Source organism: Lolium perenne, chromosome 4, assembly GCF_019359855.2.
Source record: "Lolium perenne isolate Kyuss_39 chromosome 4, Kyuss_2.0, whole genome shotgun sequence".
Classification (NCBI taxonomy): domain Eukaryota; kingdom Viridiplantae; phylum Streptophyta; class Magnoliopsida; order Poales; family Poaceae; genus Lolium; species Lolium perenne.
In genome coordinates, this window is record NC_067247.2 from 179,154,619 (window position 1) to 179,181,828 (window position 27,210).

General features: G+C 41.8%; 1 long non-coding RNA gene across 7 annotated transcripts; it reads left to right on the top strand.

Moving 5' to 3' along the window:
* The first annotated feature begins 10,973 nt into the window (after positions 1–10,973).
* Positions 10,974–14,598, top strand: LOC127294565 (uncharacterized). 7 transcript variants are annotated; one of them, XR_011743109.1, is made up of 5 exons: positions 10,974–11,022; positions 11,162–11,409; positions 12,564–12,805; positions 13,444–13,523; positions 14,339–14,598. It is a non-coding gene; the product is annotated as an uncharacterized lncRNA (long non-coding RNA). The 7 variants fall into 7 exon arrangements; XR_007846758.1 differs by lacking the exon at positions 14,339–14,598 and adding an exon at positions 11,512–11,673 and having other exon boundaries at positions 13,444–14,062; XR_007846760.1 differs by lacking the exon at positions 14,339–14,598 and adding an exon at positions 13,749–14,062 and having other exon boundaries at positions 13,444–13,674.
* Positions 14,599–27,210: the final 12,612 nt, after the last annotated feature.

Below are 27,210 nucleotides of genomic sequence, written 5' to 3' on the forward strand. Positions count from 1 at the left end.
CGGTCCTAAATATAAGCCATATAATGTTTTGAGAAAAATTCCATAATATAAGGTTTACTACGTTGCCACACTTGTATGGAAAATATTTTTAGTGATTCGATTATGTTTCCTTAGCTTATGCAAAGTCCTCTATTAGCTCATGTTAATTGCCTAGGGTTAATCCTAACCGAACAAGGTGTAATTTTTCCCAAAAGTGTGTTTCTTAATTTCTGTACCAAAAACTATATGGCTTATATTTAGGACCGGAGGGAGTAGTAAAGAAGTTAGGGATGGTGTGCACTTCGATATGAAACATTAGCAAAATCATAGCCGTTACATTTTCCATCGGTGAATCAGAGCTCCCGCATGTTTGATAGCAAAAGTGTTGGCACATCGTCCCATCTTCCGCCCCTAAATCTCGCCGCCGACTGCAAGGCAACTCCGTCCCGAGAAACCCTCACGCAGTCCCCTCCTCCCCCCACGATCTCTCCTCTACATCTCTCACTCGACCCGCCGCCAACAATCACCTCGGCACTACCACCGCTTTACATGTCGTCTCCAGAGCTGCTGTCCTCTCTCTCTACCCCATTGTCTTTCCGCTTCCACAAGGGAACATCCCTCCGCCACCACACCCGTCATCTTCACCATCTGGCACCCTGGCGATTGTATCTGTTGCGGCGTCGATGACTACCATGGGCACGCTGGCGCGCCACGGTGGGTGATGGCCTGATGGGCTTGGTGTAACAATCTCGTTTTTCCAATTCGCGGCAAGGCTCACGCACAGATATGGTCACACAAGCTTCATGTAGTACATGCGATCCATGATCCATCGGTTAACTAGACGAGACTTGGGACTGATTTTTTCTTGAACTCATCCCGATTGCAAGGATTCGAGTTTTCGGTGGATTGCCTTGTCGACGCAGAGGACCGCAACTGAGATGGGGGCACACGGGCAAGGTAGAGATCCCTGCCGTCTTCAATTTCGTACGTGAGATCCATGATCCATCGGTTAACCAGACGAGATTTGGGATCGGTTTTTTCTTGGACTCCTCCCGATTGCAAGGATTCGAGTTTTCGGTGGATTTTGATTGCTATGATTTTGTAGGGCATAGTCACCTCAGTAATCGGGTGCCTGATATTGGCATGCTGTGTGGAGAAGAAGGGGATTTTCACCAACGCCTTCAGCTTTCTATCACGAATGTTTGCCACCAACCCTTTACCGGAAGGTCGATCAACCATTACTATCGTCCCTCTGAACTTTTGAAGTCTAAACATTGTTATTAATGTTGATTTTTGATGACTTGATATTGCAGCATGTTGGATTCAACGCTTGTGATTATGTGTCTCTACCTTGAACTACCAAGCAAGAAATAGGAACAAACAACTGGGCATGCGATGCACCCTGGTGAGAACTTTCAAGAATAATAAGATTATATTAATATAGTCTGTACATCACCAGTTAATGTTGAGATATATAAAAACATAGTCTCAAGTATAACTGTTAAACTGCTTGCTCTGCAGTGCCAATCAAACTTGGCTGAGCTCGTAAACTGCTTGCTAATGTCTATTGCAAACCTGCACTTCCAATAAAACTTGGCTGAACTTGTTTTTATTTGACTCATGTGCCATGTTGTCTTCGTAAAGGAAGTAAACTGGTTTGTCTGCAGATATTACACTATGTCCTTACTACCAATAGTGGTTGATGAAGAAAAAAAACTTGAAGTGGGGTTGAAACTTCTGTTTATCCCATGAAATGAAGTTCTTTGAGCTCATTATTCTGAAATAACATGCACAAGTTGATTGACAATAGTCATCTGTGCAGATTTCAGAAAGAAGTCTGTAAGGAGGACAAATCACAGCGAGCATCAAAGAAGAAGATCCGTACAGAAGTTACTTGATTGCCTATTCATGGTATGTATTTGTCACATTCTATCTTTCATTTTTCTTGTGGGATGCACTGATATAAGAACTGAAAGTTTATTTTAGAAAGTTTTCTTATGAAAGTTATTCTTCATCTACCTCCAATTCTAAAAGTTCATTAGGGAGTTTTCTGATGAAAATCTAACTGATCCATGGACAGACTATTGCTTGCTTGCTCTCATATGCGTTGTTTCCAATGGAGCTTAAAATATATGATGGCAGCTTTGGAATTACGAGAAGAGTATTTCTTCATAAATAATGATATAGATGTGTGAAGAAGAATTTAACAAACTAGAAAAGATTTAGTTAAGATGAATAGTTTTGTGCAGGTTCGCTTCACCCTCTTCTTTCCGCTCTACTAGTATTACTCTGTTAGGACCATTACCTTTGGTTTTTGCCAAAACTAAAGCTGACTGATACGTCTAAAACGTATATATAATTTCTTATGTTCCATGCTACTTTATTGATGATACTCACATGTTTTATACATACTTTATGTCATATTTATGCATTTTCCGGCACTAACCTATTGACGAGATGCCGAAGAGCCAGTTGCTATTTTCTGCTGTTTTTGGTTTCAGAAATCCTAGTAAGAAAATATTTTCGAAATTGGACGAAATCAACGCCCAGGGTCTTATTTTTCCACGAAGCTTCCAGAAGACCGAAGGAGTTACGAAGTGGGCCACGAGGTGGCGACACACTAAGGCGGCGCGGCCAAGGAGGGGCCCGCGCCGCCCTGGTGTGTGGGCCCCTCGTGACGCCCCTAAACCTACCCTTCCGCCTACTTAAAGCCTTCGTCGCGAAAACCCCAGTACCGAGAGCCACGATACGGAAAACCTTCCAGAGACGTCGCCGTCGCCAATTCCATCTCGGGGGATTCAGGAGATCGCCTCCGGCACCCTGCCGGAGAGGGGAATCATCTCCCGGAAGACTCTTCATAGCCATGATCGCCTCCGGATTGATGTGTGAGTAGTTCACCCCTGGACTATGGGTCCATAGCAGTAGCTAGATGATCGTCTTCTCCTCATTGTGCTATCATTGTTCGATCTTGTGAGCTGCCTAACATGATCAAGATCATCTATTTGTAATGCTACATGTTGTGTTTGTTGGGATCCGATGAATATGGAATACTATGTTATGTTGATTATCAATCTATCATATATGTGTTGTTTATGATCTTGCATGCTCTCTGTTGCTAGTAGAGGCTCTGGCCAAGTTGATACTTGTAACTCCAAGAGGGAGTATTTATGCTCGATAGTGGGTTCATGCCTCCATTAAATCTGGGACAGTGACAGAAAGTTCTAAGGTTGTGGATGTGTTGTTGCCACTAGGGATAAAACATCGATGCTTTGTCTAAGGATATTTGTGTTGATTACATTACGCACCATACTTAATGCAATTGTCTGTTGTTTGCAACTTAATACTGGAAGGGGTTCAGATGATAACCTGAAGGTGGACTTTTTAGGCATAGATGCATGCTGGATAGCGGTCTATGTACTTTGTCGTAATGCCCGATTGAATTCCACACTACTCATCATGATATGTATGTGCATTGTTATGCCCTCTCTATTTGTCAATTGCCCAACTGTAATTTGTTCACCCAACATGCTAATTTTTATTGGAGAGACACCACTAGTGAACTGTGGACACCGGTCTAATTCTTTTACATCGAATACAATCTACTGCAATACTTGTTCTTACTGTTCTTTGCAAACATCATCTTCCACACTATACATCTAATCCTTTGTTACAGCAAGCCGGTGAGATTGACAACCTCACTGTTAAGTTGGGGCAAAGTACTTGGATTGTGTTGTGCAGGTTCCACGTTGGCGCCGGAATCCCTGGTGTTGCGCCGCACTACACTCCGCCACCATCAACCTTCAACGTGCTTCTTGGCTCCTACTGGTTCGATAACCTTGGTTTCTTACTGAGGGAAAACTTGCTGCTGTACGCATCACACCTTTCTCTTGGGGTTCCCAACGGACGTGTGTCTTACACGCCATCAAGCATTTTTTTCTGGCGCCGTTGCCGGGGAGATCAAGACACGCTGCAAGAGGAGTCTTCCACTTCCAATCTCTTTACTTTGTTTTTGTCTTGCTTTACTTTATTTTATTTACTGCTTTGTTTGCTTTCTTATATCAAAATACAAAAAAATTAGTTACTTGCTTTACTTTATTTAGTATCTTGTTTGCGTTCTCCATATTAAAAACACACAAAAAAAATAGTTACTTGCATTTACTTTATTTAGTTTGCTTTATTTACTACTGCTAAAATGAGTAATCCTAAAGTTGAAGTTCGTTCATTTAAACAACAAGGGGGAGAATGTTTAAAAGATGCTTGGTATAGAATTAGTGATGCTCATAATAGGTCCACTAAGAAACACTCCACTATTATCCTACTCAGGAATTTTTATGTTGGTATCTCTAGCTGGAATATGTATGTTCTTGATTGTCTCGCGGGAGGTATTTCCTAGGCACTCCTGCTTTAGAAGCTAGTTGCATTATTGAGAGTCTATTTGGAAAGCCACCTGTGAATGAAGTTAAAATTGAAATCTCTCTTGAAGATGTCATGAAAAAGATGGAGACCATAGAGCAAAATCTTCCAAGTATTGAGACTAAATTGGGAATATTACTTAATAGCACTGATAAACTTGATAAATCTCTAGGAGGAATTAATGAGAGAATTTCCGTCTTAGAAACTTGTGCTCCTCATGGTAATCAAGCCCATAGGATTAGTGAACTTGAAGAAGCTATGGGAATCTTGGGTTCAACTTTTTCTTCTCTTAAGTATAAGGAGAAAGCTTATGTGGGTAAGGAGCAAAAGTTCATGTATGTCTCTAAAGTGCCTAAGCCAAAGAACTATTATAGGCCTAAAATTGACAAAGCCCTTAGTACCACTATAGACAATGGAACAACTAAAATACCTGTTGTAATAAGTTGTGAAAATTATAATATTGATGCTTCATCTCTTGATAATACTTGATACACACTTTCTGCGCCTAGCTGAAAGGCGTTAAAGAAAAGCGCTTATGGGAGACAACCCATGATTTTACAACAACACTTTTATTTTATATTTGAGTCTTGAAAGTTGTTAATACTGTAGCAATATCTCCTTATCTTCATTTTATTGCATTGTTGTTCCAAGTAAAGTCTTTGATGGTAAAGTTCATACTAGATTTGGATTACTGCGCAGAAACAGTTTTCTTGCTGTCACGAAATTGAGTCGCTCCGTCTGTAGGTAACTCAGAAAAATATGCCAATTTACGTGCGTGATCCTCAGATATGTACGCAACTTTCATTCAATTTGAGCATTTTCATCTGAGCAAGTCTAGTGCCTCTAAAAAATTCGTCTTTACGTACTGTTCTGTTTTGACAGATTCTGCCTTTTATTTCGCATTGCCTGTTTTGCTATGTTTGATGGATTTCTTTGTTCCATTAACTTTCAGTAGCTTTGTGCAATGTCCAGAAGTGTTAAGAATGATTATGTCACCTCTGAACATGTGAATTTTTGATTATGCACTAATCCTCTAATGAGTTTGTTTTGAGTTTGGTGTGGAGGAAGTTTTCAAGGATCAAGAGAGGAGGATGATACAATATGATCAAGGAGAGTGAAAGCTCTAAGCTTGGGGATACCCCGTGGTTCATCCCTGCATATTTCAAGAAGACTCAAGCATCTAAGCTTGGGGATGCCCAAGGCATCCCCTTCTTCATCGACAACATTATCAGGTCACCTCTAGTGAAACTATATTTTTATTCCATCACATCTTATGTGCTTTACTTGGAGCGTCTTTATGTTTTTATTTTCGTTTTGTTTGAATAAAATCGGATCCTAGAATTCATTGTGTGGGAGAGAGACACGCTCCGCTGTTGCTTATGAACACGTATGTTCTTAGCTTTATTCTTAATGTTCATGGTGAAGGTTGAAACTGCTTCGTTAATTGTTATATGGTTGGAAACAGGAAATGTTGCATGTGGTAGTGGTATAATGAAATATTTGCATAATCTTGTAGATCATTGAGCTTTGATAACTTGACTCTTTGCAAACGTTTTGAGATATTTAGATGGTAAAGCTTGCTGGATAAATAAGTTAAAATTAGTAGTGGATTGTTTTCTTTAAGCTTGTGCCGTACTACAAACTCTACTTAAATGGTTGAAGGTGTAGTTGGACTTGATAGCTTTCCATGTCAAAGAGTTCATCGTAATAACTAAGTTGTGCTGAAGGTCGAGGGAGCTAGCGGGGCACTTGTGCCGCCGTGAACGGCCCTCCTTGGAGTAAATTTTAATCATGCTCTTAATGTTGAACCTGCTAGTTGTTTGCAATAAGCTTGTGAGTTCTTTTTGACTAATGTTAAGCTACGGTTTTTGGCACTTCCACCATCCAAATTTGCTAGCCTCTTCGGTACTGTGCTTTGCCTTTTGCTCACATTGAGAATTGTGCATACTTCGCCAGTACATCCAAACCCGTGGGAGGACTTTCTCTTGTTCTCCTACACATCAGCCCATACATCTCCTCAAAACAGCCACCATACCTACCTACCACAGCATTTCCATAGCTGTTCCGAGATATATTGCCATGCAACTTCCATTTTACATTACATGACTTGTTGTCGTTTATTATTTATATATTGCTTTGCATGATTCTATACAGCCGATGTGTGGTTTACCCATGTTACGCTAGATCATTGCACATCCTGCTACACTGGCAGAGGCATACAGTTGTATACATCATGTTTTATTCATTATGAGTTATTTGTACCAAAAAGTGTGTTGTCATATTAGGATGTTGCCCCTAAAAGTGAAAAGAGCCATGTAGGCCATCGAAAAAAAGAGAAAAAGAAGAAAGAAAAAAAGAGAAAAAGAAAAAGAAAAAAAAGGAATAAAGAAAAAGGGGGCAGCATTACTATCCTTTATCCACATTTGTGCTCATGTTTCAGCACCTGCAGTATTCATAGTCATCATTTGTTCTCATGTTTAGCACCTATACTCCATATGAGAGAGTTTTCATGTTTTACTAGTATAACTATGTGGGGACTTTACATTATAGAACTTGGGTTGTATATTCCAATGATGAGCTTCCTCAAAGTGCTCTAGATTTTCGTGAGCAACCAAGTTGGATGCACCCCCACTAGTTCCATTGGAGAGCTTTCATACACATATAGCTCTATGTGCATCCGTTGTATGACAATCACTACTCCTTGCATAGCCTCGATCATAAGACTTCCTCTTGTCTAATGATCACTTATATATAGCTATGTGAGACTTTCTTTCATTGGCCTTCCAAACCCCCATTAACGTTCTTTATGCCATAACATCCTAGTGCCAATACCAAATGCTTGCGCTCACCGGTTGAGTGAGCTTCGAAACAGTTGATTCATGACGTTCATGTTTATTTTTACTTGATTGAATCCTTCTTATGTTGTGAAAATTTACTTGATGCTTGGAATGAAGGATAGAACTTCTATGCTGGATACTTAAAACATCTTTAATGAACTTTGTACGGTTTCATGTCTTTGAAGCAATAGTTCATGAAAACTTCTAGCTTGTTTAACTCTTGCATTATCATCTCTTATATCAATATAGACATTTGCTTTGAGTGATTTGATCCCAGTTCATGTGCTTTACAATAGTATTGATCAAGATTATGATAGCATGTCACTTCAGAAATTATCTTTGTTATCGTTTACGTACTCGAGGACGAGTAGGAACTAAGCTTGGGGATGCTTGATACGTCTCAAACGTATCTATAATTTCTTAAGTTCCATGCTACTTTATTGATGATACTCACATGTTTTATACATACTTTATGTCATATTTATGCATTTTACGGCACTAACCTATTGACGAGATGCCGAAGAGCCAGTTGCTGTTTTCTGCTGTTTTTGGTTTCAGAAATCCTAGTAAGGAAATATTCTCGGAATTGGACGAAATTAACGCCCAGGGTCTTATTTTTCCACGAAGCTTCCAGAAGACCGAAGGAGTTACGAAGTGGGGCCACGAGGTGGCGACACACTAAGGCGGCGCGGCCAAGGAGGGGCCCGCGCCGCCCTGGTGTGTGGGCCCCTCGTGACGCCCCTAAACCTACCCTTACGCTTACTTAAAGCCTTCGTCGCGAAAACCCCAGTACCGAGAGCCACGATACGGAAAACCTTCCAGAGACGCCACCGCCGCCAATCCCATCTCGGGGGATTCAGGAGATCGCCTCCGGCACCCTGCCGGAGAGGGGAATCATCTCCCGGAGGACTTTTCATCGCCATGATCGCCTCCGGATTGATGTGTGAGTAGTTCACCCCTGGACTATGGGTCCATAGCAGTAGCTAGATGGTCGTCTTCTCCTCATTGTGCTATCATTGTTCGATCTTGTGAGCTGCCTAACATGATCAAGATCATCTATTTGTAATGCTACATGTTGCGTTAGTTGGGATCCGATGAATATGGAATACTATGTTATGTTGATTATCAATCTATCATATATATGTTGTTTATGATCTTGCATGCTCTCCGTTGTTAGTAGAGGCTCTGGCCAAGTTGATACTTGTAACTCCAAGAGGGAGTATTTATGCTCGATAGTGGGTTCATGCCTCCATTAAATCTGGGACAGTGACAGAAAGTTCTAAGGTTGTGGATGTGCTGTTGCTACTAGGGATAAAACATCGATGCTTTGTCTAAGGATATTTGTGTTGATTACATTACGCACCATACTTAATGCAATTGTCTGTTGTTTGCAACTTAATACTGGAAGGGGTTCGGATGATAACCTGAAGGTGGACTTTTTAGGCATAGATGCATGCTGGATAGCGGTCTATGTACTTTGTCGTAATGCCCGATTGAATTCCACACTACTCATCATGATATGTATGTGCATTGTTATGCCCTCTCTATTTGTCAATTGCCCAACTGTAATTTGTTCACCCAACATGCTAATTTTTATTGGAGAGACACCACTAGTGAACTGTGGACACCGGTCCAATTCTTTTACATCGAATACAATCTACTGCAATACTTGTTCTTACTGTTCTTTGCAAACATCATCTTCCACACTATACATCTAATCCTTTGTTACAGCAAGCCGGTGAGATTGACAACCTCACTGTTAAGTTGGGGCAAAGTACTTGGATTGTGTTGTGCAGGTTCCACGTTGGCGCCGGAATCACTGGTGTTGCGCCGCACTACACTCCGCCACCATCAACCTACAACGTGCTTTTTGGCTCCTACTGGTTCGATAACCTTGGTTTCTTACTGAGGGAAAACTTGCTGCTGTACGTATCACACCTTTCTCTTGGGGTTCCCAACGGACGTGTGTCTTACACGCCATCACTGACAATGTCCATGATCTGTAAGATTTAGAGCTGCAGTTTCACCTCCTTCAGGAATAGGTTAAACTATTCTAATGATATGTCTTTACCGTCTGTAGTTAAGAACGGATAATGTAATATTGCTTCAGAGTATATTAGAAAATACCAGTGATACTGAAACTGAAATTGCAATTCTCGAGTAGTTGCCTCTGCTAGGAACTTGGCCGAACTTGACCTCTAAAAATGCAGCTATTTGTTCCCTATAAATAAATTCAGTTTCTTCACAAACTACAGTTGATATGAAGATCAACAAGACTACTTCTATGGGTCCATCTTGGTATTTATCTTTTCTAAAATTTTACATAAATAGTTTTCCTTTATTAAAGCCCATCATATCCACGGGTAAATTATTCAAAGGCATGTCAAGAAGCTTTGCTCCTACTTGAATTATGGACTGGAACAACACTCTTAATGATTGGTGAATAACAAAGCTGAACTACCGAAGTGATACGATTTGGGGGCATGCCTCTTAGATCAACTAGGAGTCTCAGAAAAGGAATGGAGTCATCCGGTTCAGAACTGGATGAAGAACATAATATTGCATCTAATAGATAGGAGTACATATAACTACTATACTAAAGCTGATCAACTTCGATTTTTCTCAGATTTTTGGATTTACTTTTTACATGCCTCTCTTGCTGACACGTGTATTCACGTCTCTGTTATTATTTGGTGTGCACTTCTGGGGTGGTTTTAAAATTCCAATCGGTTCTGATTTGATATGTGTATTCACGTGTTGATGGTTTCTGTTTTAGCCCCGGGTACGTGTAGTTCTTTTGGGCCGTGGTAGAGCGGTGCGGTGGCCTCCTAACTAGCTCATGTCTCTAGAAAATTCTTCTCATCTCTCTCAACCTATCATCTCTTTGTGCGCTCTGTTCTCAGAAAAAAAAAATCTCTTTGTGCCCTGTATCCGCCGGCCTCCCCGGCCTGTCCGCCTGAGCTCCTCCCCACCTGATCCCCTTGATCAGCGCTTTCTACCGCCGCCGGCATGTCTCCCCTGGTCATCTCTGCGCGCTAGCTGGTCGTCTCCATGAGCTTCTCTGGCCGACGACATGTGCTCTATATAGGAGCAGTGGAGAGGTTGTTGGAAGAGGAGGAGGCGAGTTGAGATGGGTACGCACTAGATCCACATCGGCGGCGGTGGATTTGCGGGGCTGCGGGGATTGAGGAGTGCCAGCCGCCGGGTAGCCGGCCAGAAATCTTCCCCGCCCGATCTCTCCCCTCTCCTGACCTGGGATTGATGGCGGCCGTGACGTGAGTCCCTGGCTCCCCCGGCGCAGCCCCGAAGACGGCTGGTCGACCAACCTCTTTCGTATCCTGGAGGCGAAAGGGGAAGTGCCTACATGTTGCAGCTCTGCCTTTTCCGCTCTCTCCCGTCTCTCACCCCTCTAATCCTCTTCTTTTAGCAGCGACCAGCACCAAGAGCGGACGATCCAGGGCCTTGACAGAGCAGGACGAAGGACGGAGACAAACCGGCACCATGGCCATGTCTGCCTCACCTCCCCTCCCCCATCTCTCTCAACCGGTGGCGGCAACACAGAGGCAGCTGCACATGAGGAGCTTGACCTCACAACCCATCCACCGAAAGAACTGACGGTGGTACGTTGCCGGGCTGTGCGCCATCTACCATCTTTCTCTCTCTACCATGTGTGCCTACAACTGCTCTCTCTCACGTTTTCTCTCTCTCACGAAGTTGGTGCACGTATCCTTGCAGGATATAAGAGGGTAATCACCCCAAGCGTGGTGTTTCTCTTCAACATCATAAGAGACAGGTACACATGCAACTTGGAAACAAAAATATCGAGAACATTGCCTATGTATGTGTTTAATGTGTGATCATGATCATTTTCTTAGTATGTTTGAAAATAATGGTGTCCTTCTCATCTGATTTTGTTTTGAAAAGCGGTTCAGGTACAACTTAGTGGGCGGCTGCTCCATTGTGCCATTCCGTGGGGATACATGGGATAGGTGGTCTTTGGTTGCTCACGCTTGGCGACGACTACAGAGGCGTCAATGGCGTGGTGCCATGCCATGGGAAGACCGGGCGGGCGGCGACACACGGCCAGAGGGAGGGTGTGGTGGAACTCGCACTCGACTGTAGAGGATGCTATAAACGGATTTTACAGTAGCATGGAGTTTTTGACCTGCTCATATATGAGGTAAGAAGTCACGATATTCTGAATCTTGGCAATTGCCTGAGTACTATTATGGGCTGATTTTTTTTCTCAGTACATAGAGATGATGCATGCTATTTTGTTTAGTGTGCCGATGCATAATGAAAGGGCAGGGCAGCATCAAAAACCTATACGGTTAGCAAATCAAACAAGAACCAAGTCAATCGGTGAATTAGATAAACATTTGAACCCACTCTACGTTTTGTTATCTGAGGAGGACTGGATGGTGAATGACAAAACTATGCATAGGTAGTCTCATCTAGCAGAGCGCTGCTTCTTTCCTTTGTTTTGAGTACATCCTATCTACTACATATTTGAGAATCGAGTGTATCTATTAGCATCAGATGTGTAATTTAATCGATCGGTTTTTGACACAAAGTACCTGTGATATTTGAATGATGTATGCGTGTGTGCTTTGGATTAAATACCTGTCAAAGGGGTTAAATTCCTAGGTTCCAAACGAAATGCTTTGAGTATGATAGTATCCCCATGTTTCCATGTTACTCTTTCAAATTGATATGCCACTATCTTCAACATGTATTAGAACAGAGCAATTGTTGAATTATATGAAATTTGATGGTGTATATTGTATGTTCGTACAAATAACTTGATCGCCAGATTTAAGATATATGTGCTTAATATCATTACAGCAGGAGGGCATACACCATCATCAAACTGTCTACTTTAGATCAATCTCATTGGCTAGATATGTCTGTTGTGCCATTTGGTTATTCGTAGTTCTGTAATTTTTGATCCCTGTATGATGTGCACCGAATATGTTGAGGTTGCCAAACAAATTCAAGACAACATCGGCAGTTTGGCGGTCTTACACACTCCAGGCATGTTAGTTTTGCGTACTGTATCCTTAAAAGTGATGTAAAAGCTGATGTTTTGTGTGGCATGCTTCCTGTAGTTATTTTGATGTCAGCCAAACTAAGTGGCATTTTACTAGAAGCATGTCTGCAATTCATGATGTCGCTTGGCGTCTTGATGTTCATGGGAACTGCTACAGCATGTTGATTACAAAAGATAGGATTTTCACCTTTTAGTAACTAGAGATTATATTTTCTTCGCTCTCACTTCGGCTTCTTGTGTGGGATCAAAACTTATAGTCAACCTTCGAACTGTTTTGACTGCAGAAGTAGAGAGCTCACAATATACAGACAAATGAGAATGTTCTCAGCTAGGCAAGAAGATATGTTGGCCAAGCTGCTGGTATAATATGAGGACTAATTGGTGCATGAGAGTTGATTTCGTGTATAAGTGACATTGTTTCCATATGTGGATTCTGGTCTGGGTTATTAAGAATGGACCATACATTTTAGTCTTATATGCCCAATATTGCTTGAATCGAAGCTGTCTGTCGGCTACACTTTCAAAGGTATCTCTAACCACTAGATTTTGTTTCTCCAGCTTTCTTTATGATGATTAAGCTGATTTGTAGGTAATGAAATTCTTCTAGAGTTGAGACATTAAAAAAATGTGGGCACTGTTGCTTTGAGCTGAGAATTTTCTAGATGTGTTACTCATAGATAACTGGTTGTTCAGTTCTGGCCATTTTGAAGATGAAGTTTCTTTTCTGTATTTTTTTAAATATTAGTTCAAATGTGGTATAGGGAAAAAATGAAAGTAGGATGCATATCTATACCTCTATAATCTGAGTGCAGATATTCAGACATGGGGTAGACCAAGCTTTATTGTATCTTATTACATGGCTTGCTAGCTGATTGAATGTGCTGCGTCGTATATCTCTCCAGCATAGGAACTGAACAATCGCAAAGAGAAGTAATAACTTGTGCAAACTTTTATTTGAGCTTTCAAGTGGTGTATAAATTCTACATATTTGATGTATAACAGACTATTAGTTAATGCACTGGACATATATTTCTTAGTGATTGGTGTTTGTCCCTGATCTAAAGTCTCCTATAAATATTCTATGCAACGGAATGTCTGGAGTCGTTCCTTGATGTAGACGGAATGCCTGAAGTCATACTAAAATATTTTTTTATCTTTCTGAAGGGAGTTGAACAAACGGAGTAGGGTAGCAATACTGCACTACCAACGACATCATAGAGGCCACCGATTCAGACTTAGGAGAGGTAAGAAAATGAAACAAACAATAAAATGTTTCAATTCCCAGTAACAATCTTATATGTAAACCATCTCATGTTTTTATGACATAACATAGGCTCTACAACAGAGAGCAAAAAAGAAAAAACAAAAATCAACTATGACATCAGCGAGAAAAAGGTGAATGCCTACATCTAACCTATAAGACCAAACTGAATCAATACTGTCACCTCATAGGCAGTCTACTTTTGCAGTGCAACTAATGAAAAGATCGAGAGAGGTAAACAAGGAACTGTTCCCACCTAAAAAAAGGAGTTTCAACTGATAAACTGAATGAACAACACCATGTCGCTGCACTTTTTTCCTTCACAATCAGGACAATGAGTGCCTTTTGTGCACTCCAGCCCATGTGGTTTAGAAATTGAAGACACACAGGGAGTTCAACTGGTGAATCAGAGATTCGCCATCAAGTTACCAAGCTATCAACTTACTGTCAAATTATAATGTGTAATATAATTGGCCTATGTGCCATTTCAGGAGCAAGTACTTTTGCCGTATCACTGCATAACATGATTGCTCAGACATTATGTATAGTTAACTGCACTGTGCTACTACACTTAAGAAAACTAAGCCCTGTAATATTTTCATGTTTTAAGCATAATTAAATTAGTTGTGCCCCCTTAAAAAACTTAGTTTTTTTTGCGGAAAAAACTTAGTTTTGGTACTCTATCTATCTAGATTTCACCTTGTGATGTTCATATATTTATGCAGTTCAAGTTTCATATTCATGATAAAAGAACTTGACATGACCATACCTCCTAACAATCTTGCTGGTCATTTGCAGAGACAAACTCAACTTCGAAATTCAGTGCTCAAATAATGTAAAACGGATGCGTTTTGGCAGTATCTTCAAAAAAATGTCTTGCCAATGTATGAACATTAAGGATAACAATGTCAGAAAAGAGAGAACAATCGATACATTCCAACAGATTAACACCATGACAATCTATATTGCAATGGAAGGAAGTATCTTAGAATGGGTTGTTACCCTTCTTGATGGTACTCAGTACTGGCCAGCTAATCTTGGGGTTAATTTTTCAGGGAATTTTTCCATCACTCAGCCACAGTGGCGCGGCGTGCCGCCGCGCCTATCTGTGCTAGTATTTTTAATAGCTTAACTCTTACTATGCTTATTCGTGCATACGGTTCAGAACTTAGAATTGTTACTAAATTACATAAGCACAAGAAGAAATTTATAGTAATTCAGTGCCTACTATTGCAAACTATATTTGGTTATTAAATCTTACTCTATATGTTTAGTGCAGCTATAAAATCAAAGTTCTGATCATGTACCCCATTAATGCAAGGGTGAGCGTGGATGAGTCAGTTGAATGACGGCATGGACAACGCTGACGAGAAGGAAGCGGTGGAGGCTTGCGGTGATCAAGAGCAGGTCTTGCACTCCTTGGTTGCTGTATGGTTTGCGGGACGAACGATTTTTGCCTTATTCACACATCTACCGCATATGTATGCTCCAAGTAATTCTACTCTTCAATAGTTTTAGCAACAAAAATTGTTTTTAATCAGTTTAATATATGCTTCTTTGAATAAAAACAATACGATGAGGGTCCCACACAGTAATTCTACTCTTCCATAGTAATCTTAATGAGGTTGACAATTTATCTTCATTATCTTCATAATTGCAAGAGTATGAAGAGGCAAAAGAAAATCAAGGAGTGCATCGTAGTGTCAAACTGTGTTTGCACAATTCCTTACATCCGCAGGTGGTTATTTTAAACAACCTGTACGAGTAATTGTTATTATTTTCTAACAATAATATGAGATACAGAGCGATGAGTAATGAAGTTGGGGGAGGGGGCGAGGGAGTCGTCTGGAAAATGTATTCATGCTGCCGCTGAAATGTTAATTAAAAAGATGTCTTTGTTCAAATATTCTTTTTGCCACCGAATTTTTGTGTGCATTACTTATACATGTGTGATAAGAGAAAAAAAATTGAGGATCAGTCCGTAGCAACGCACGGGCATTCAACTAGTAGGTATAGATATTGTAAATGTCAAAAATTCCGAAAACAAAATTTTGTGTGTTCACAACATGTATGTTTACGTACCTGTAACTTTCATTACCAAATTCGAAATATCCTTGAAGAAAAAAAAAGAAAAATCCAGCATGAATAGTGTCACATAAAAACAAAAACACAAAATGAGACTATTCACATAGCATTTATCTTTATTGTTTCTCTTTGTGTATTTCACATTTGGATCTGAAAATTCTAGACAATGTAAGCATACATCTTCTGAATAGCCACAAATTTATTTTAATTTTTTTTGACACTTACAAATTTCAATTTTATGAAGAGGTATCATGGTATCATGTGAGGTGTGGTATCACTAGATATTTTCCCCACCCATATGTCGCAGATAAACGACAGCCTACACCTTGATCATGATAGTTCCCACTTAAAGATGCAAGTGGGATGCACATGGGATGTTTGTTCCCGCCTGGCTTTGCCCACTGGGATTGAAAAGGTGGGGCTAATAGGACCCATGGGATCTAGGGGAGGTGCATACCAGGTGCACTGACCGTACTGTAGCGATGTTGCCATCGCCTAGTCAAATTGACATAACCGGGACAAGCGGGCATGCAGTCTTATCCCGCTGCTGCAAATTGGAATGCACACATACTTTCTTCGATTTATATTATTTGTCGATAATATAGATGTATCTATAGCTAAAATGTGTCTAATATGGATTGGTGGGGGTACATGTTAAGTTGACTGTTACCGGGACACTTAGCGGGTTAAGCGGCGAGGCCCGTCCCACTTGAATTGTTATTCCCATTGGATACTGAACTACTAGCAGTAGACGTGCCCATTGTGACAACATCTGACGGATCTACTCGAGCTACTTCAAGCTCAACCTCCAAAGCACCCTTTGTCGTCCTAAAGGAAGGCTATCATCGCCTTAGGATCATGCACTCTTCATCACAATTATTGTCTTTTGAACAAATTAATCACCAATATTTGACAATGTCTTCTTGCTCGCGCGCAATGATAGAACCGTGATAGGACATGGAGAAGTAGTGGGAAAGATGAGTCAAATTAATTTACATCTCTGGTCAATAAATACTGGACAAATATTTGTCTGCCATACTTATACCTCAACCAGGGACCGTTAAATAAGTTTAACCCACAGCTTCATAGTTGGATCATCTACGCACCCATATGATATGCACCAGATCTAAATTTCAAGGTGTTTCCTAATGGAGTGTCTACTTGTTGCTTGGTTGTTATTTCTTTTTTACTCAGTTTTAGCTTTTTTTTTAAAATTCATTATAAGATCATGATCTAACTGTCACGATAGCTTCTCTCGTATCCAAACATCCCTCCTGTTCTCTTAATACATCTTCACCTCCTCCTAATTAGGGTTTAGGGTCATGGTGGGCTCCTCCTGAGCCATGATTGATCGGTTATGCCTCAAAGAGGTTAGATTTAATGACATAAAGTTTAAGTGAATGAATGAGCGTGAAGACCTAAAGTTCTGCAAGCTTGAATTTATTTTGCTCCACGACTTGGGAATCTATATTCCCCTCATGTTGGATTCAAATCGATTGTTTGTTGGATTCCTTGCTTTCGTAGACAGTTTTACTTATGTTCAACCCATCATTCATGAGATTCATTGATGTAAGACTCATCAGATGTTACACAAATTGAATATCACAAAAGCCGATGATATTTGTGGTTAGAGTTACATCCTTGAGCTTTTGCTAGCGCTTGATTTTTTATTACCTAGATGGAGAGAGTGGCCTACCATGCACTGGTCTTCGTGTCATCTCTTGCTTTGGTTAATGGTGTGGCCAGATCCAAGTTCCTTCAAAGGAGAATCCATATCATGGATGATTTGTACCATCTCTAGCGATCCTTTACAAAGGATGCTCAACCTTTCTACAAAGAGAGGGCTGCTCTCCCCTAATCGGTTGTCAGCCTGCAAAGTTCCGCATATCTCTCTATGACGACTATGTGACCATCTTCGTTAATCCTTGCACGCAAGAGTTCCAGACCATCCTCATGCATTGTCACAAAAATAAACAAGATTGAGAGTCATGTGATGTACCGAATGGCATTTTTTTTTGCGGGTGAATGGCATTGTTGTGGACTAGTGGGTCAACCAGCCCGGAATGCGCAAACGGTGCCCGGCTTGGCTGTCGCTTCTTTCGGTATCTTTCTGCATATTTTTTATACTCCAAGATATTTTTTTAGGAAAAGCCACCATCACAACTTTATTAATTTTAAACAATTGTTACATCCTCTATCAGTTTTCTCAAGATGCAGCTAGGGGGTTCATCCACTAGATTACAAGAAATTTTTGACTCAAAATAAAACCTAGCCATGTCATGAGCAACTTTATTAGTTTCCCTCGGATAGTGCTTAAAACCGACTTTCCCTATTACAGATATAGAGTCCGCACACTCCGCATAGATGGCTGCTGCCAAGCTCCACCACATGTCATGGGCGGCCGTAGCGGGTGGTACGGGGGAGGGGAGGTACCCAAAGGGCATCTCCAACGCTGCGACCCAAACAGACGCGCTGGGCCGTTCGTTTTAGGCCGTTTGGGTGGCCGCGCGGACACCCGGACAGCGTCCCGCGTCCGCGTGTCCATTTGGGTCGCACGCAGCGCCCAACGCGCGAACGCGACGCAAATGCAAAAAAAATAAAAGAAAATAAATATAAAAAGGAAAACAACAAAAAATTAAATTTAAACTAGGGTTCATTAAAGTTAGCCCTATTTTGGGAAATTTTTACACAAAAGAAAGCCCTATATGGACTTTAAACAAAAAAAAACCTAGGCCAGGGTTTGGGAGCACGGTGGCCGCCGGTGCGCAGTACTACTCCTAGTAGTACTCGTCGTTGTCGCCGTCGATGAGGGTGATGCCCCCGGCGGCCCCACCTCGAACCACATGTCCCAGTTGGGACTCGTGTCGCCGTAGGCGGGGTGCTCCCGGAGGTCCGCCGGCAGCTGCGCGCGGCGCCTCCGGATCTCCGCGATGCGGACGCGTCCGGAGCCCGAGATCGGCGGCACCGGAACCCGATCTGGGCTCAACTGCCAGCCGTGGGGGAGGTGCACGCCCCCCACGACATTGGGACGCCGGCATCCCAAAACATCTGCGCCACCGCTACGGTGACGTAGATCCGGTCGCGGATGGGAGGATCCGGCGGCCCCATCTCGAACGCCGCCGCGCGATTCGCCGGCTGCTGCCGGACTCGTGGTCGTTGGTGGACGGCTGGAACTCCCGCTTCGGGGCCAGGTGGCGCGGAAGCTCGAGCTCGTGCGTGCGGCCGGAGTGGAGAGTGAGGACTGGATAGAGACAGTCTCCCTCCCCCAATCCACATTTAATAGGACTGGATCACCGACAGCTGGGCCAGCCACGCGGACCAGGCGAACACGCGAGAACGGCGCGTGTCGTCCGCGACCACGCAGGCCCAGATTTGGGCCGGGTTTGGATCGTCCCAGACACCCGCGGTCATCCGCATTTGCGATGTGTGGCCGCGTTGAACCGCAGATTTGTAAGAATTTGAGGAGAATTAGGTCTACCCTTTATTCCTCTTTCGTGGTGCCGCTCACAATTGCAAAATTGAGGCTAGAGGGTAGGGACCTACTTATACTGTAATTTCCAGAGTCCAACTCCAATTACAGATAAGCTTCCAAGTTATTTTAAACTCGTTTTCCAAACAGTGTCCAGATAAAATTACCAACCACGATATAATTTATCTGTTAATTGGATACTATTTGTACATGTCCCAGAACACACATATGTGAGGTATGTGTCATAATTAAATCAAATTCCGACTAATTATGTAGGCCTACATCAGGGCTGTAATCTGATCAATAGCCTAGTTCCTTCCAATTAATATTGTGCCCGGGCTATATTTCCAGTGTATCATAGACACTGTATTCCAATATTAACCAACCAGCTTCCTTAAGCAAATCCTTAAGTACAAGTTCCAGCAAACATAATTTTCATGCTAATAACCATAGCAATTCCATGTATAAAGACATGTTTCAATTCCATAATGAGGTAACAGAATATATGAAGTTCCAAGTAAATTGAATATAGTTGTAGGACACATATTTCCTACATCTTCCACTTGTCCAAAAGATTATTCAAAAATCCGTAAACCCATAGCCTTAACATGCTTACCAAACACCACCTGACTAAGAGGCTTAGTCAGGGGTTAGCAACCATATCAACACTAGGTAAAAATTCTAAAGATACTAATTTAAGTCTGTTATTAACATCACGTATATAATGATATCTTCCCTCAATATGTTTACTTTTGCTGTGAAATCTAGGATCCCTGGAAACCTTAATTGCCGCCTGATTATCGCAATACACCATAACTGGTTTGCGAGCACTGTCAATAATCTTCAAAGTTGAAAGAAACTCCTTCAGCCACACCGCCTCCTTAGCAGCTTCTGACGCAGCAATATACTCCGCCTCCATGGAGGACATGGCCACTGAATCTTGCTTCTTGCTTCTCCAAGATATTGCACCACCCGCAATTGTAAATAGATATCCAGAAGTCGATTTTCGGTCATCCGGATCACCCTGCCAGTCGGCATCAGTATAACCCTGCAGCTGTAAATCCCTCTGGTTAAAACAAAGAGAATAATCCAGTGTCGCTTTAACATAACGAAGAGCATGTTTTATTTGTTTCCAATGCTCAATTCCTGGATTCTTTTGATATCTACCTAAAAGTCCAACAGCATAGCACAAGTCAGGACGTGTGAATAACATGGTATACATCAGAGATCCCAAGGCAGAAGCATATGGAGTATTTTCCATTCTCTTCCTTTCCTCAGGAGTTTTAGGACACATTTCCTCACTGAGTTTTATTCCTGCCGTTAAAGGCACAAAAGCATGGTTGCAGTCTTCCATAGAGAATTGTTTTAATACATATTTTAGATAATTCCTTTGAGTCAAACCCAAAGTTCCTTTATTCCGATCTCTAAGTATTTCCACTCCTAAAACATAAGAAGCGTTTCCCATATCTTTCATATCAAATGTAGAAGAAAGCCACATTTTAACTTCCAGTAGCATATCCTTACTGTTAGAAGCAATAAGTATGTCATCTACATATAGTGATAAGAGTGTAAATTTTCCTCCCACTATCTTAAAATAAATACAATGGTCTCCTTCCATCATTGAAAAACCATATGATGTTATAGAATTATCAAACAAAATATACCATTGCCTAGAAGCTTGCTTAAGACCATAAATGGATCTATTTAACTTACAGACCTTTCCCTGATTTCCTTTTTCAATAAAACCATCAGGTTGTAACATATAAATCTCTTCCTCCGAATGACCATTCAAAAACGCAGTTTTGACATCCATTTGATGGAGTTCTAAATCATAATAAGCAGTCAATGCACCAATAATACGAATAGAAGTAAACTTTGCTATAGGTGAAAAAGTTTCCACAAAGTCAATTCCTTCCCTTTGTGTGTATCCCTTAGCAACAAGTCTCGCTTTATACTTTTCCACACAACCAGATGCATTTAACTTCCTTTTAAATATCCATTTAGATCCTACTGGCTTACAATTATTTGGTAAATCAACTAATTCCCAAACCTTGTTTCTTTTCATGGAGTCTAGTTCCTCACGCATGGCTTCCATCCACAATTTGGATTCTGAATAAGACATAGCATGTTTGAACGATTTTGGTTCTTCCTCTAAACTAGAAGTTTTAGAGTGTACTTCCCCCATAAAAACATAATAATCATCAAGATATGATGGTGCAGCTACATTCCTCCCACTTCTCCTAGGTAAACTAGTCGAGGGAGTGTCAACATTAATTTCATCGGTAGATGGATTTTCCTGATTGTTAGAATCAGTTTCAGCATTTAGTTGACTAGTATCCAGCGGGGTTGCTAATAATTCCACTCTCGCCCTTTTAGCACGACAAGGTGTATCCTCATCAAGAAACACAACATCTCTACTTTCGATCAACCTTTTCTTTTCAGCATCATAAAATCTATAACCTTTTGAACCAGAAGCATAGCCAATAAATATTCCTGGATAACTTTTAGGTTCCAGTTTAGTTCTCAATTGACTAGGAACTCTAATCTGCGCATTGCAACCCCACACTGCCAAATTTAACAATGTAGGTTTCCTCCCTTTCCATAATTCATAAGGAGTAGAGCTAACAGATTTAGAAGGCGAATGATTAAGCAAGTAAACAGCAGTATGAAGAGCCTCTCCCCAAAAAGATAAAGGAAGATCGGAGTATGCCATCATGGACCTAACCATATCCATTAGGGTTCTATTCCTCCTTTCAGCCATGCCATTTTGTTGAGGAGTGTAAGGTAAAGTATAATGATGAACAATTCCATTTTCTTTGCAAAATTCATCCATGATTCCTGATGTGTATTCACCACCACGATCAGTTCTTAGTACCTTAATTTTCTTATTGAGTTGATTCTCTACTTCAGATTTGAATATCTTGAACATGTCAAAACCTTCCGACTTATGCTTAATGAGATAAACATAGCCGTACCTTGAGTAATCATCTATAAATGTAATGAAGTAGAGTTTCTGTCCAATTGTGGGTGTAGACATTTCCCCACAAATATCTGAATGAATTATATCAAGTGGTTCACTTGAGCTTGACGCCTTGGGAAAGGGCGCCCTAGTCATCTTTCCTACGACACAAGCCTCACAAATGCCATAGTCTTCCCACTTGAAGTTTACAATTCCAGAACTAATGAGCCTTTTAATTCTGTTCTTTGAAATATGACCCAACCGAAGATGCCAAAGATATGATTCAGAACTATTATTATTACCATTTATATTCCTCACCACAGAGTTTTGTTCAGTAACCATGCAATCCATTTTATCAATATCTAGGAAATCCTCAATATAATACATACCATCAAATCTATTTCCTCACTGAACTAATTTTCCGTTCATCAGTATTTTAACTTTTGCATCTCCAAACAAGACCTTAAAACCAATTAATTCTAGCCTAGAAACGGAGATCAGATTCTTTCTCATATTTGGTGAGTAGACCGTGTCTTTCAAAATTAACTTTTCTCCACTAGGGAGTTTAAGGGTATAGTCACCAACTCCTAATATATCAGCTTGAGCAGTAGTTCCCAGATAAATAAATCTAGTTCCCTTTTCAATTGGTTTTAAAGACGAGAAGCCAGACTCATTCCTTGCAATATGCGAAGTGGAACCAGAATCTACTACCCAATGATCTGATGCAGAAGTAGTAAATAAAGATTCAGAACAAACAAATAAATTACACATACCATCATGAGAAGAATTATCCTTCTTGTTGTCCTGACGCTTGTCCTGATACTTGTCCCGATGCTTGTCATCATGCTTGTCCTGATTTGGTCTCTTATGCTTCTCATAGGGTTTGGATGGTTTCCTCCTCTTCTTGCAATCATTACGAAAATGCCCATAATCTCCACAATTGTGACACTTGTAATACTTCTTGTCGAAATTCTGATTTGAACCCCTTCTGTCATGATTATCCCAATCTCTCTTTCTATTTATTTTGTCCCTCAAGTCTCCTGTAGAATTCCTTTTATTCCAGTTTCTCCTATCTTCGCCAAGGTGTAACTCATTATGATGTGAGTGTCGCTCCTTCCCTTGTGAAGATTTTCTGTCTTCTTCCATGAGCAAATGATGTCTCAGCGAGCGCATGTTCAGAGTTCTCTCAGAATGGCAGAAATAAATCTTGAATTGTTCCCATGAGTGCGGCAAAGAATTCAGCGCCACCATGACTAGTACTTGTTCATGAAAAGGGTAGCCTGCAATTCTCAATTCCTCATTCAACACGGATAACTTATTCAGATGCTCATTAACAGAAACACTATCAGTCATCTTTACTATCAAAAATTTGTTGAACAAGCTAAGAACTTTGATTAAAGAAACTTCACCGAAATCCTCCTCCAGACTTCTCATAACTCTATAGGAAGCCTTCTAAGATTCATACTCAGTAGCTAATGAATCAGACATAGAACCAAGTATATAGACTCTAGCCTTTTTATTGTCAGTAGTCCACTCCTTCATCTCTTCTTCATAATTGTCTCTTTCCTCTTCCGAAGCATCCACAGATGGTTCGTTTGGCTCAGGTGTCATAGTAATATAATCTATGTTTTCAGCAGTGAGTAAAAACATGATTTTCCTCTTCCAAATAGTGTAATTTGATCCATCCAACTTATATGATCTCAGCAGTTCAGCAAAAACACTATTTGAGGCCATTGGAGCGTAATTCCCGAAGCAAATCTCAGACTGAAAGTGGTCCTTGTGACGCAACAACAGCAGACTAGCAGTATGCGTGGGCGTAAACTGCAGATTCTGAACCTGTAGCTCGTGGGAGAGGAGACTGCAGCCTGGTGGAGTAAATCGGAGGGGGCGTTGGTGCAACCTCGACCTGGGATCAACCGGGGCGACGGCGGACGAAGTCACGGACGGAGCTTCACGGCGACTTGCGACACTTGCGCCGGGGCGGCGTGTCCGTGCAGCGAACAGCAGGGGACGGCAGGAGGCTCAGGTGGTAGGCGACTTGGTGGGGATCAACGGGAGCTGTGATTTGTGGAGGCGGCGGCGAGTTCCAACGAGACAAGGAATCGATCTATCTCCTGTGCGCGGCGTACGGGATTAAAGCAGAGGTGCAGCGGAAGTTTGGTTCGGATCGGAGACAAGAGGTTGACTACCAATCTACCCGTACTTGATTCCGGTTAATCGCCGTCAACCCCAAACCGTGCTCTCTTCTCGAGAATCCATACATCCCTTATCAGTGTATGGAGAGCTATCTCTCGAGCACAGGTTGAGGTTCGTCATCAATGGTAAAATGGAGCACCTAACAACGCATCTTCACAGACCAAGAACTACGAGATCACCCCTTTCATTCTGGGGTGATGGAGGGATCGTACCATTCGAGCCTTTTTTTCATGCTTTTCCCGGCGGTCTAGAGAAAGCAGCAATCAATAGGACTTTCCTAATCCTCCCTTACTTTCAGGAAGAACGTGAAATTCTTTTTCCTTAAATGGGAGCAGAGCAGGTTTGAAAAAGGATCTTAGAGTGTCTAGGGTTGGGCCAGGAGGGTCTCTTAACGCCTTCCTTTTTCTGCCCATCAGAGTTATTTCCCAAGGACTTGCCATGGTAAGAGGGAGAAGGGGGAAGAAGCACACTTGAAGAGCGCAGTACAACGGGGAGTTGTATGCTGCGTTCGGGAAGGATGAATCGCTCCCGAAAAGGAGTCTATTGATTCTCTTCCAATTGGTTTGATCGTAGGGGCGATGATTTACTTCACGGGCGAGGTCTCTGGTTCAAGTCCAACCAATGTAAGAATTTGAGGAGAATTAGATCTACCCTCTATTCCTCTGCACTTTTCCGTGGTGCCGCTCACAATTGCAAAATTGAGGCTAGAGGGTAGGGACCTACTTATACTGTAATTTCCAGAGTCCAACTCCAATTACAGATAAGCTTCCAAGTTATTTTAAACTCGTTTTCCAAACAGTGTCCAGATAAAATTACCAACCACGATATAATTTATCTGTTAATTGGATACTATTTGTACATGTCCCAGAACACACATATGTGAGGTATGTGTCATAATTAAATCAAATTCCGACTAATTATGTAGGCCTACATCAGGGCTGTAATCTGATCAATAGCCTAGTTCCTTCCAATTAATATTGTGCCCGGGCTATATTTCCAGTGTATCATAGACACTGTATTCCAATATTAACCAACCAGCTTCCTTAAGCAAATCCTTGAGTACAAGTTCCAGGGCAAACATAATTTTCATGCTAATAACCATAGCAATTACATGTATAAAGACATGTTTCAATTCAATAATGAGGTAACAGAATATATGAAGTTCCAAGTAAATTGAATATAGTTGTAGGACACATATTTCCTACAAGATTTGTGCGGTTCGACCCATCTGGACGCGCGAGGCGGGATGGTCGCCGCGTTGGAGATGCCCTAAATATCTGACCTAACTTCGAGTCTTTGACCATGCGTCCATGGACCAAGGCCGAGAGTCTCTTCTTCATCTCCTGCGAGCTGCGTTCGTCTCCGCTGCCCTCCGCTCTCCTGGCTCCGTCAGTCCAATCGCCCTTTACGCCCTCCGGCCTCCCCAACTCGACGGCTGCCCCGGCTAGCGCCTTGGCCCTCCGCCCCTCCCCCGACACAGCCCTCTGCGCCTCCGGCCCAAGCCCCCAGTTCGCCGGCTGCTCCTGCTCATCTTCATTTCCCCCGGCCGCGGGTCTTCTCGATCTCGCCGGATAAGGCGCCCGGCCGGCCACCGCTTGCCGCCGCAGGCCCGTAGCCCTACAACAGTTAGTCAAGTCTCTGTTCCGATTTAAGAGACTCCTGTCTCTGTTCATTATTTGTAGTTAATGACATTAGCATATTTCTCAATCCATTATTCCTGTCCATGGCACTTGTAGAAAACTATAAATGAAGAAGAATATATGTCACTTGTATGTTTTATTTTTGTTGTATAAAAGTAAAGAGGAATCATAAAGAAACTTCAATTGCTGTCACTTTTGAAGAAACGTAAAGCAAAAAAGGATTGCACCTTCTTCAACACCATTGGTCATAGATGTTGAAGAAATCAAAGATCGTGGGTTTTTTCTTGCTGGCGTGCCTTGATTTCGCACCTCTGGTTCAATCCGATCCCGAGAGCGGGATTGAAAGTGAAGATGCAACACCACAAACACCTTCAGCCCAACAACTAAATGCAAAGTCATATAATACTTATTTTCTTCCATGTAATGTGGAGGAAAGGATTCCTATTTCAAGATAGGATGTTAATGTTTAAAATGATGTTCAGAGATGATATATCCTAAAATGCTCATGCCAACCGTATGAGCATGCTCTCCCAACAGCAAAAAAAAAAAGGTAAAAATCAGCACTTTAGCTTTGTTCAATGTATTATTTAGCAAACCTATTCACAATAGGGAGGGCGAAAAAAAAATTGGAGGTGTGCCCCCTCCAATTTTTTTCTGCGTCCACCAGTGCCACATGTCCTCACCATTGTATGCGTTTATAATCTTCACGGCATCTGATTTAGCTTGCACTGCATTACAACCGATGTGGACTGGAATATACCCCAAAATACTTAATTATCCTAGTACACGAGCAGAGCGACGCCACTAGCGATCGGATGCCGGTACCAGGCTTTCCATCGGACTCCTTTAGAGACGTAGGATTTGCTTTAACTTGATCGTCCGATGGTACGTCAAATTGGGTGGGTCTAGGTAGTTTGCATGTAGAATTCTTAGTGTTTTCTCCTGGTAACGGACGCTAATCAAGTGGGATTGACATACAGAGTGTTAGAGTATATGTCGGTTAGGGATAGATTAGGTAGGGATAGATTTGTTTCTTGTCTTCTACTCCAAGTCGGTCCTTTGTACTCCTATATATACTCGCCCATTAGGCTCAATAATACATCCATCATATTCCGCAATCTCTCCTCCCTCTCTATCCTTCTACATGGTATCAGAGCGGCACGTTCCTTGACCTAGCCGCCGCAAGGTTTCCGCGCCGCCCCCGGGGAGATCGATCTCCATGATCTACTCCGGGGGCCGCGCAATCCGTATGAGGGTTCGTCCGCCGATCCGTTGATCCGCTGCCCTCGAGTCCTTTTTTTTCCAATCCGTAGATTGGTTT